This window comes from Pinus tabuliformis, chromosome 3_1 (assembly GCF_031772625.1).
Source record: "Pinus tabuliformis cultivar Carrire ecotype Pingquan chromosome 3_1, CPIR1, whole genome shotgun sequence".
NCBI classification, from domain to species: domain Eukaryota; kingdom Viridiplantae; phylum Streptophyta; class Pinopsida; order Pinales; family Pinaceae; genus Pinus; species Pinus tabuliformis.
In genome coordinates this window covers 157,302,447-157,315,025 of record NC_142301.1, presented here as the reverse complement: position 1 = coordinate 157,315,025, position 12,579 = coordinate 157,302,447, and the positions used below count along the sequence as shown (strand labels likewise).

The following is a 12,579-nucleotide window of genomic DNA, read 5'->3' as shown; positions in this document are numbered from 1 at the left end:
CATATTGTTGAGTAGTGACTCCAGCTTGGCTAGCTTGTCATCACTGACATCAAGATTTTGTTGAGCAGAGGAATGGTTGTGGTATATCTTGTGTTGCAATTCATCACACTAAGTTTCTAGAGAGGAGACTTTGGTGGAGCCATGAGTTTGGACATATGGTTGAGTAGTGACTCTAGCTTGGCTAGCTTGTCATGGATGACATCAATATTTTGTTGAGCAGAGGAGTGATTGTGGTATATCTTGTGTTGCAATTCATCACACTGAGTTTCTAGAGAGGAGACTTTGGTGGATAATTTTACACCTTAAGCGGTAGCCATAGAGAAGTGGATCACAAGAGAAATAAGTTATTGGAGAATGGTACCAATGCAATCAGAACTACATCCTAGGTCTATTGAGATAAATACCTAGTAGTGATGTAAGCAAGTCTACCAAAAGACTTACTAGAGAGTGGTACCACAATGCTCAACTCGATGCAAGTATTCTAATGAGATAGGTCTCAAATATCATCAAAGATCCCAAAGTTTCAAGGCTATAGAGCTAAAAAAACAACAATGGAAACGTTCAATGATTATAAGGAAAAGAAGATGCCTCATTGTTAAGACGCGTTTCGAACCAACCAGTGTGGTTCATCGTCAGGACAAGTTGAAGAACCAATCTGGCTTAGCTCGATTAAATATAGTGTGCAGAGACTCCAACGGCTAATTTGACCTAATGAACCTGGTCAAATCACTAAAATAGTTAATTAATATTTCTAGAAATAGTTAAAATTGGTAAAAAGGAATTCATTTGTTAATTTAAATAAATAGATATATTATTAATATTATTTCTATTAATAGAATCTATAGTATAATACGAATATTATAATTATAATGGTCATTATATATTAAATGATTTATTATTATTTATTATTTAAATAATTGAATATTAATAAATTAATTTAAAAATAGATATATTATTAATATTATTTCAAATCTCTAGTATAATAATAATATTTTAATTATAATGGTCATTATATAATGATTTATTACTATTCAAATATATTATTAAATAATTATTATTTAATATTAATAATAAATAGATATATTATTAAATGATTGAATTCATTTGTTAGTTTAAAGATAGATATATTATTAATATTGTTTCAAATATTAAGAGAATATTTTAATTATAATGGTCATTATATAATATATATTAAATGATTTATTATTATTCAATTATTATTTAAATATAAGTGAATGGTAATAAATCACTACTATTTTTATAATTTAGTTACATTAGGTAATTATGTAATAATAACTTAATGGTCCATTGGTAAGTTAGATTTCCATTATTTAGTTCTTTAAAATATATCATATTCAATATTTAAATATAATGGTCATTAAAATAATAAGTTATATAAAGTAATATATGTTTATTGAATACTCTATGACTACTAAATAATTTTTAATAAGTTATATAAAGTAATATATGTTTATTGAATACTCTATGACTACTAAATAATTTTTAATCATAAAGTAATATATGTTTTTTAAGATGCCTCATGTTAAGGAGCGCTAAAGTGAAAAAGAACAAGTGGCATGTTAAAACCTATGTTCCACCAAGACTCTACAATGGGGGGAGGTGAGTGCGAGGAGACACACACGGGGGGTGGGGTGTGGGAGTATCCTCAAATTTTATGGAAATTTAGGGGGGACAAGGGGACGTGAAATACACCGATCCATATTAATCATTCATATTGATACATACATCATACTCATCATTCATCCATACACCACGAGATTCAATAATGAAATGCATTGATCCATATTCATCATTCATCATTCTGGAATCTACATTGGTTTAAAAATTAAATTCATCACTCATCATTCTCGATTCTAATTTGATTTAAAATTTAAATTCATCATTCATCATTCTAGAATCTAATTAGTACTAAGCAAAATGGACTATAGTAGATACTAAATTTTGAAGACTAGAATAGTAAATTGATATAACTAAAACTCAAAAGGGGTGCTTTTGGGCATCCCCCCTCAAAAGGGGCCCTTTTGGGTGTCCCCCTTTTAATGGGGGATGCCCAGAAGCATCCCTTTTGGGGAAACGCATCCCCCACAATGGGGAAATGTTCCCCCCTGCGTCACCCCAAAAGGGGGACGTGGGGAAACGTTTCCTAGGGTATCCCATCGTCTCAGGTGCGTGGGAAGCGTGGGGTGCATGCACCCCACCCTGGGGGATGCATCCCCATGGAACATTGATTAAAACTCCCATGACAAAGTCAACATTCATTGTTATGACGAATTAGTTGTGCATTTATTGATATTATATGTGATAAATGGAGACCTAGTTAAACAAGCATGCCAGGTATGGGGTTAAATAATCAATAATGGCAACATTCCATGATTATAAGGAAAAGAGAAAGCCTCATGTTGAGGATCGCTAAAGTGAAAGTGGGCGAGTGGCATGTTAAAACTCTCATGACAAAGTCAACATTCATTATTAGGAGTTAGTTGAGTACTTATTGATATTATATGAGATAAATTGAGACCTAGTTAAAGAAGCATGCCTCAAATAAACACTTAAACCCTTTTTTTAAGTTCGTTATTCATTCAAGGATGGGCCTATCCTGGAGAGCACCTTACATATGGCATCTATTCATTATCTCAAAAAGTAAAGGGTCGAACCATCTATCAAATAAGAGCATCATAGTTGGCACAAGCTTTGAGAAAATCTTAGATAGAGGACACCTTTGATCAAGGAGGCATCAAGCATGTTTTACAAGGATATTAAAGACCAAAGGTGAGGAAGACCCTTCTCTTTAAGAGAATTTGGAATTGGTATATTTCCCATTGGTGAAATTATGGATCTAAAAATAGCTAGCACTTTAATATTTCTTCTTGGAGGAATTTGTGGATCTAGTAGCCATATATTATTATTTTATTTTAAAGAAATTGAGCTAGAAAATATATTTAAGGATTATCTCTCTCCATTATTTTCATGGTTGGATTTTTAAGGAAATTCTCCAAGCCTAGTTAAACATCTAGTAGGACAAGAAAATCGAGGGGCGATTTCCATCATTCTTCTTTTTTTCTCTTGGATAACTAGGGTTTTATGCTAGAGTAGCCATTGCCTCTTATTGTTGGAAACAATATTTAGAGGGTTGTTCTACACAATGAGAAGTGACTAGGGTAGAGATTTTGAACCCTCCTTGAATCCTTAATGTAACTTTCAACATTGAAGGAATTTTTTGCTAAGATTTTGGATTGGAGGTTTGGACATGTTAATGATGCATTTAATCTTAGTGGATTGTTACTGAAGGCGTGATGTGTTGTTGGTTGTCCATTCTTTAGAAATTTGTCCTACTTTGTCCTTTTCTTTTGGAATCTCATGTTATGGTTATTCCTTCATTTTAGGTTTGGACATTATTTATTGGTTGTAAATGCATGGTTGTGATGATGCATTTCCTGTCAAGACTCTCACTCTATTATAGCCTAAAAATTCAATTGGAGTAATTATGGCACATTGTTATATCGCTTAATTTTTCCTTCACCGTACTCTTAAACCCTCTTTGTTTCTGGATCCTTGACCACATAACCCTTGGATTGGCACCAGTATTGATCCACCATCCAATTTACTCCTAAAGGTTCATCCTACACTTAGGGATACCCTCCTTGTGTCAAAGGAGAGCCAGCGTAAAGAGAGACGAAGATCTGTTGTGGTGACAGTGGGCAGTGATGCAGGACCATCTGACCCCCTTTAATCAAAAGAGGAATCCAAATCGAAAAATGAGAGGAGACGTGGATCATCGGAGCTAAACCGGAGAAATTCTGTTAAAAAAGGGCTAAAATGATGGAAGCGATAAGTCTCTTGAAGACTTAATTAAATGTAATCTGCCATATGCATGTATGCGTATAGAGAGTTTAGGGGTTTGTTGAGTGATTGTGGGAAGAAATCGTGCATCTTAAATGATCCACGACTGTTGTAATCTCTTATAAAAAGAGAGTCTGTGTGTGTGAGGGGGATAGTGATATAGATAGAGATTTATGTAAACCCGAGTGAGCAGAATGTAATCGAGAGAGAACTCGTTCTAAGGCTGAAATGCCTTAGCCTGTATTCAATATTGTATAATGAATAGATTGTGTGTTCTGTGGATTTCCGCATGCTTGTGTATTTCAGTTATGTTGTATATATCCGTGAATGGTTTAAATCTCGTTTATAAGTGTGTTGATTGACCATCGATCACTGAAAGGATCGATGGCAATCTAAAATATCATAGTTAATTGTTGCCTGAGTGTTGTGCGTGTCGTAACAGAGTATGGCAGAGGAAGTGGCTTCAAAGCGTAATTCCATTGAATAACACAGAATTGGATCTAAATCCAGACTTGAAATTTCATAGACGGAACCTATACCCTTATCGGGTCCATAAGACTGATCGGATCGGCGCATTGAAGTGGAAGGGGTCTGGCCTTGAGGATTTGCGAAATGCGATCGCGTGATTTAATCACAACCGTCGGATCGCGAGCCTGATCGACGGTCAAGATGTGATCGCAAATCACAATCGGAGGAGTTAAGGGCTGGCGAATATGGTGTGCCGACATCTGAAATGCTGATATGCGACATAGCGATATGCCAATAGCCGATAAGCGGAGATCGGAGTTCCGGCTTATGTGTTCGTAGCGGGTTCTCCCATTGTTTCCTGTGTATTTGCGTTAAAGTGGTGCGGTCCCGATTTTTAAGAAAAATCCCGATAGTTAAATGGTCCAGGGTTTTAAAGGTTTAAAGCCGAATAACGCTTCCAATAGGTTTTGTGGGCCGTAACCAACAGGCCTCAGGATAGAAAATGTTAAAGAAAGGGGAAATTGGCTATACCCGAAATTCACCTTTCATCAAGTGGTATCAGAGCAGGGAAAGGATTTCCTGCGAAAAGGAAGAAGAGTGCAAGCAGAAGGAGAAGAGGTACAGTTGTGTTGAAGACTGGAGAGTTATGGTCTTTACTGTCGTACAGCGAACAGCAGCGGAAGGTGAGAAGACTTGCAACAAGCCTAGAGCATGGAGTGCTCAATTGGTTCTAGAGAAGAGAACCAGAATGATGCCAAAAGACTAAGCTCAGAGGAGAAAGCTTGGTGAGGTATCGTGTAGCAGAGGAAGACTGTTACTGCAGAGGTTTGGTTGCAGCTCACAAAAGATCATAAAGGCAATTCCACAGGGATGTGGGTAGAATTGTTAAGGATAAGGAGAAGCATATGACCAGGAGGTCATAAATTTTTGTGCCTCGGGAGTCTGATGTAGGAGCATCTAACCCCCCTTAATCAAAAGAGGAATCCAAAGCGGAGAACGAGAGGAGATGTGGACCATCAAAGCTAAATCGGAGAAATTTTGTTAAAACAGGGCTAAAATGATGGAAGCGATAAGTCTCTCGAAGACTTAATTAAATGTAATCTATCATATGCATGTATGCGTATAAAGAGTTTAGGGGTTTGTTGAGTGATTGTGGGAAGAAATCGTGCATCTTAAATGATCCACGACTGTTGTAATCTCTTATAAAAAGAGAGTCTGTGTGTGTGAGGGGGATAGTGATATAGATAGAGATTTATGTAAACCCGAGTGAGCAGAATGTAATCGAGAGAGAACTCGTTCTAAGGCTGAAATGCCTTAGCCTGTATTCAATATTGTATAATGAATAGATTGTGTGTTCTGTGGATTTCCGCGTGCCTGTGTATTTCAGTTATGCTGTATATATCCATGAATGGGTTAAATCCCGTTTATAAGTGTGTTGATTGACCATCGATCACTGAAAGGATCGATGGCGATCTAAAATATCATAGTTAATTGTTGCCCGAGTGTTGTGCGTGTCGTAACAGAGTATGGCAAAGGAAGTGGCTTCAAAGCGTAATTCCATTGAATAACACAGAACTGGATCCGAATCCGGACTTGAAATTTCATAAACGGAACCTATACCCTTATCGGGTCCGTAACACTGATCGGATCGGCACATTGAAGTGGAAGGGGTCTAGCCTTGAGGATTTGCGAAATGCGATAGTGCGATTTAATCACAACCGTCAAATCGCGAGCCTGATTGAGGGTCAAGATGTGATCGCAAATCCAATCAGAGGAGTTAAGGACTAGCGAATATGGTGTGCCAACATCCAAAATGCCGATATGAAACATAGCGATACGCAGATAGTCGATAAGCGGAGATCGGAGCTCGGAGTGATTGGAGATCGGAAGTGCTGCAGAATGGAAAGCGAAAGAGCGGACCCGATGATATTTATGAATGCGGGTGTATAGTTTTTGAGTTCCAGCTTATGTGTTCGTAGCGGGTTCTCCCGTTATTTCCTGTGTATTTGCGTTAAAGTGGTGCGGTCCCAATTTTTAAGAAAAATCCCAATAGTTAAATGGTCCGGGGTTTTAAGGTTTAAAGTCGAATAACGCTTCCAATAGGTTTTGTGGGCCATAACCCACAGGCCTCAGGATCAAATTTATAAATGAAACGGATTTTGGCTATACCCCGAAATCACCTTTCATCAGGCAGCCTTCTTGGTTCCCTAGGGTTGCATTAATATTTTAGAATCTTCTCACTATAAACAAGAATTTGGCATTTTTTCATTCTACTTCTATCATAAGCACAATTACACAATTATGTTTTTCAGGAATTTGACACAATAATGAAATCTTTTTAAATGTTGAAAAAGGAAATAAATGTTCATTGAAGAATAAAAATAAGCAAGGTTTCAAAAAGGGAAATATGTTGATGAGGGTAAGGATTGGTATTTCCAAAATCGAATAATCACACACACGCCCAAATAAGATGTGTTTCCCACTCTGAACTTTTCTCCACATTCTAATTTCAAAAAATTTAAAGCCCATTTTTTATTTTCTTACCTTATCCCCTTCATTATTCCCTAAGATTTTGTGGATAGGGTGATCTAACAATGAAGAAGCATGTCAAGCCAACCACCAAGGTTCAATTCCCCTTGGACACATGAATACTTGGTTGTGGAACGGTACAAGTGCAAAGTGTTTAAGACAAAATAATAGCCACCCCCTGTCTTGACAGTATAATCAAACTATTAAAACTGGCAACTAGGGCCAAACTCCACATGGGTCATCTTCCTTATGACAGCTGATATTTTTCTTGGATTCCTCTCTCCAAGAGGTGTAGGATTGATCTAAAGATCATCCGATTCCAACATGTACAAATGAAGTTATGAATTTATTTTGATTATGGACAAATTGTCAAGGTCAACGAGCAAACTTAGGTAGGCTCAGAAGCCCAACAGTCACATCTATTCATCCTCAACGTTTGCTATAAATACATGATGCCTTAGCCTCATTTGGACACACTCATCCTCACACATCTCTCTCTCTCCTCATTGATTGGGTACGCATTTCTGGGCAGCATTCTCTCTCCACACGTGCGAAGGAAAGAAGGAGAAATTTTTGTTTTGGGCATTGACCAAATTTCTGGGATAGTTTGACCATGCATTGACCAGCAACATTGACTCCTTTGATTGCGTTTTTGTGAGGGCTATCTCTGTTTGGGCAGGCCGCATTTCTAGGCATAGAAATCAAAGTTAAACGTTGACTTTGACTAGCGTTGACTACAGCTAGGGCTAACCGCAAGTGGCCTGTTTGACTAGATTTTGACTAGGTTGTTTTTGGGTTGTTTTGAGGGCTAATTCATCTTGTTGTTTGGAGACCGAAGTTGACTGAAGTTGACCAATTTGTTGAGGGTCAAATATGCCCTGTTGACCAATGTTGACTTTTCTGGTTAGGGCTCTTTTGCTGATGTCATAAATTATCAGATTTGTAAATTGTACTATCTCTCTCTCTCTGTTGAACTATTGAAGACTATAAGAAGAATTGATCAAGGGTTTCCCCACATTGGATTTTGTCCCTGGTTGGTGCCACATCTTGTGTCCTCGTCTTGGCTTGTCTTCTACTGTTTATGTTTATGTTCTATCTACATTTTACTATCATGTTGATGTGATTGCTAAATTGGATATTGATATTGGGCTAATTAAAAAATTGAAGTAAAATTGCTCTAAAGCATAGAACATACCATTGTTGCCTAAAATTAACACAAACGGAAGTCTTTGTGTTGCTTGTTTCACTCTTGTGGGTTGTTTAGCCTGCACAACTGAACAAGCTATAATGTTTCTCTCAATCCAGGATTAAAAGCTCTTCAATGCACTCATTATAGTGTTATAACCTGTTTTATATGGTTCTAAAGTATGGGGCACGTGATCTTGCATCAAGAGGGTGTGGACAATCATGCTTCAACATCTTATTTGATGCAAACAAATTGTTACTTAACGCGTTGTACAAAGAGAGTTGACTATATCTCCCCTTTGTCTCGAGACCACCTCAGGCTTATCATCTGTCTCCACGGACTACAACATCCGGCAAACTCCTCCTCAAGCATTAATAACTATTTTTCGCACTTTGCTTCTCAAATAAATTTGCATACTTGGTGCAATTGAGTCGGTGGCCTTGTTGAGACACAATAACTCTTGCAGTAAATAAACATTTCATTTGGTTGTTTCCATTCATACTCAATCAGAAATCTCTCTTTGATGCCCCTCTTTGTGTCCTCCCACTAAAGGAGAAAATTGAATCTGCAATAAGGAAATATTTTCGCAGGAACTACATGCGAGTCTTTTAGATTGCACCACTCAGGCCTCTCAAACCTGAGTTGGCATTTTGTTTAAAGCATTTCCTCCAGATCTTCGGTCGAGCCAACTGCCTTCAATTCCATTTGTTACATCGGCTTTATTTTCCTCTTGCACAGCTTCAAGCGTGCTTACACCAGTTGAGAGTGGAACAGATTTGCAAGATTTTCCCTATCACATAAAGCGCAAACAAAGGAGCACTTTATCTTTAGGTGGCCAATATATTATAAGGTTAGAGAAACGTTTCATTATCTCCACAAGGGCTTGAGAAAAACCCTGGGGCCTATATATACTAAGCCCATCAGGAACTATTCATTGGCCTGCACTGCCTAGGAACCGACCTTATAGGAGTCTGACCCAATTAGAAGTGGAACTATTCATTGGTCTGCACCACCTAGGAACCGACCTTATAGGAGTCTGACCCAATCAAAAGTGGAACTATTCATTAGCATGCACCACGTAGGCACCAACCTTATAGGAGTCATACTCAATCAGAAGTGTCATCACTATTAGACACTTGCTAGGAGATGTATTACTAGATTCTTCTCAAGTACTAGTGGTTACTTAAGTTTGAATATTACAAGTTCATCAACGATACTCAACTATAAATAAGAGTGATGTTTATAACATATATCAATTTACAACTAAAATAATGATTTTTTCTAATAAAAGGAAGCAGAGTCAGCATACACTCTTCTTTGAAGGCAATATTTTTGAAAAAGTAAATGAGTACAAGTACCTTGGGATTGATTTCAATAACAAGCTTAATTAGGAGGACTGCAGAAAGAATAAAATTTTAGGAGGGTAGAAAACATTATATGCTCTTCAAAATAGATGTAGAGAGGCAAAGCTATGGGATTGGAAAATGACTAAGGTGCTTATGGGCTCCTAGTTTGCTTGGTGATGCTCTATGGGTGTGAATTGTGGGCTAGCAGCACTTCTGTTTCAAAATGGAAACAAATTGAGAAAATCCAAAAACGCTTGATCATAAGCAAGTTCAAAATAAAAAGTTCAGTTCCTTATGAGATAATGTTGAGTGAAACAGGGGCAGCTCGCATCGAAGCAATTACTATGATGCATCTCATAAGATATCTAAAAAGAATTGAGCAAATGGGAGTAGGTAGATGGCTTAAAGTTGTCTTCAATATAGGCATGAGTGAAAGAAAGAAAACATGGACGAGAGAAAACAACAAATGGATGCATAAATGGAATATCTACCTCAATGCATGTCGCACAAATAGCAAGGAGTTAAAGAATTTTGTTATGGAGAAGTTCTGCAAGCATATATGGAGAAAAGAGTTGGGTAGAAAGCAGATGTACTATGTTGAGGAATTCAACCATACTTGTAATCTCCAACAAAAAGAGTACATTAGAGCTAACATTCCGTGGAGAGCAAAGATTCTTATTGCTCAATTAGGAACTAAATCGCATCAACTAAAGATTAAATTACAAAACGCGACAAGCATAGAAGCTAGCGTTTCTCATACACATTAAAATCTCATTCAATCATTCATTAAGTCCAAAAGAAAATTTTAAAGGTTAACCATTTATATAAAATCCTAGCAAATTCTAATATTTTTATAAAAAAATAATCTAACAATGACATTTAAAAATTTATAACCAAAAAAAAAATATCGATGATTTTTTGTGCATACCCAGGTCAATTACCGAGAGGATATTAATTGCATTATGTGTTGACATCTGGATTCTAAACTACTAATTCAGATGATAAGCAAAGCTAGCTCCAGGTTGGTGCACCTTCTTCTCAAGTGCATTGTCTCTTTATTGGGCCTTCTTCAACGTTTAGCCCATTTGCCTTCAATGAAGGCATGAGTGAAAGAAAGAAAACATGGATGAGACAAAACAACAAATGGATGCATAAATGGAATATCTACCTCAATGCATGTCCCACAAATAGCAAGGAGTTAAAGAATTTTGTTATGGAGAAGTTCTGCAAGCGTATATGGGGAAAAGAGTTGGGTAGAAAGAAGATGTACTATGTTGAAGAATTCAACCATACTTGTAATCTCCAACAAAAAGAGTACATTGGAGCTAACATTCCGTGGAGAGCAAAATTTCTTATTGCTCAATTAGGAACTAAACCGCATCAACTAAAGATTAAATTACAAAACGCGAGAAGCATAGAAGCTAGCGTTTCTCATACACATTAAAATCTCATTCAGATTAAAATCTCATTCATTCATTCATTAAGTCCAAAAGTCATTCATTAAGTCCAAAAGAAAATTTTAAAGGCTAACCATTTATATAAAATCCTAGCAAATTCTAATATTTTTATAAAAAATAATCTAACAATGACATTTAAAAATTTATAACCAAAAAAAAATGTCGATGATTTTCTGTGCATACCCAGGTCAATTACTGAGAGGATATTAATTGCACTACGTGTTGACATCTAGATTCTAAACTACTGATTCAGATGGCAAGCAAGGCTAGCTCCAGGTCGGTGCACCTTCTTCTCAGGTGCATTGTCTCTTTATTGGGCCTTCTTCAACGTTTAGCCCATTTTTATGGTCCTCTTTTCCTTTTAACTCTTTTCCTTTTGAATGGTTATAAATGCTTGTTCTACATTAAAGTCACTGTGACTTAATTTGGTCTTTTGTGGATATATATAGAGAAATGCAGTAATCCCAAATCCCAAATGAGAAAAAGCTTGAAATTTGCCATGTGATCAGACATTACCGTTCAGATTTAAAGAGAAAATTGACCTTATGTTTGCTGACTAAAAACTAAAAGATGTATCTGTACATCTCAATCTCCTCTATAACACACACATATATATATGATTGAAACTAATGCAGTATTAAAAAACTATTGATAATTCGAACCCTAGAAAATGCGAACCCTTACCTGCACATCAACCCAGCGGCGGAATCAGATATTGCGCTCCACGGGCTCTGATAAACTAGGGCTTCATTCGATGGCGGCTATGCATGAATGCCCGTCGGATAGGTGAGTATAGACCAGGCTAGAAAGGGTCCATTTGGATAAATCAGGCAGCCAAACTGGAAGATTAGCTCTCGGCTTTCTCCGATTTAACGTTGAATAAAGTCCAGAAAAGGGTGTATGACGCAAGAAAAACAATATAGACCTTAAATGAGCTTATTCTTCCAGCCTGCAACACCCCGCAATGGGGATCGTTCTCTCTAAGACCAAAACGAACCGTGAGTAACCTGGGGCTGTTATATCAGAGAAATTGTTGCCATCGAAATGGCTCAGAGAATCCTTGCGTTAAAATAGCTCAGATTTCGTATCGTGAAAGAAATTATAAAACGGAAAATGCGCACAAATAAGATGCCTTTAAGCCTACATCTGGTCCTTCCATTAATAAAACATTAAATTTTTCTGTCTATAGGTAATATATTAATTTACATAATTCACTTGGTCGTGGTTTCAACGACATAAATACCCCATTAATTATAAGAATAATATAATAATCTTTTAGCATAATTAGAAATGGAATTGAAATTTCAAATATCAAGTATAATTAACTTTGGTTGTATATAATTTTTCATAGCAAAATCAATTTCATTATTATATTATTGAATATTTAGCCATTTGAGCAATGGGTTATAGTTAATTGTAATAATGATGTATATAAGTACTATGGTGTTAGTGCGATGGTACAACTATAAGCAATTTGTCATACCAATATTATAACGTAATACATCTGGAATGTATATGGTGTATAAATTGATATAAAAATTTATAATTTAAAACACAATTAACTTTATTCTTTAATTACTTTTAATTTTAAGTAATATAATATATCTATGTAATAGTATTTAAATGTATTTTGTATTATGTGATAATTTATGGGTTTGGAGTATGTCTTAAAATTATTTCTGTTTGGCTAAGAGCTCGTTTTCCTCGGACGTAAGGAAATAGGTTAACGATC

General features: G+C 36.3%; 1 protein-coding gene across 1 annotated transcript in view; it reads right to left on the bottom strand.

Annotated features, from left to right (window-relative positions):
* Positions 1-11,999, bottom strand: part of LOC149186271 (F-box/kelch-repeat protein SKIP4-like) — a 28,413-nt gene extending 16,414 nt beyond the window's left edge. Inside the window, exon 1 of the mRNA XM_089410951.1 lies at positions 11,532-11,999. The gene's annotated coding sequence lies outside the window, so the exon portion shown is untranslated. The remainder of the gene's footprint in view (positions 1-11,531) is intronic.
* Between the last annotated feature and the right edge of the window lie 580 nt (positions 12,000-12,579).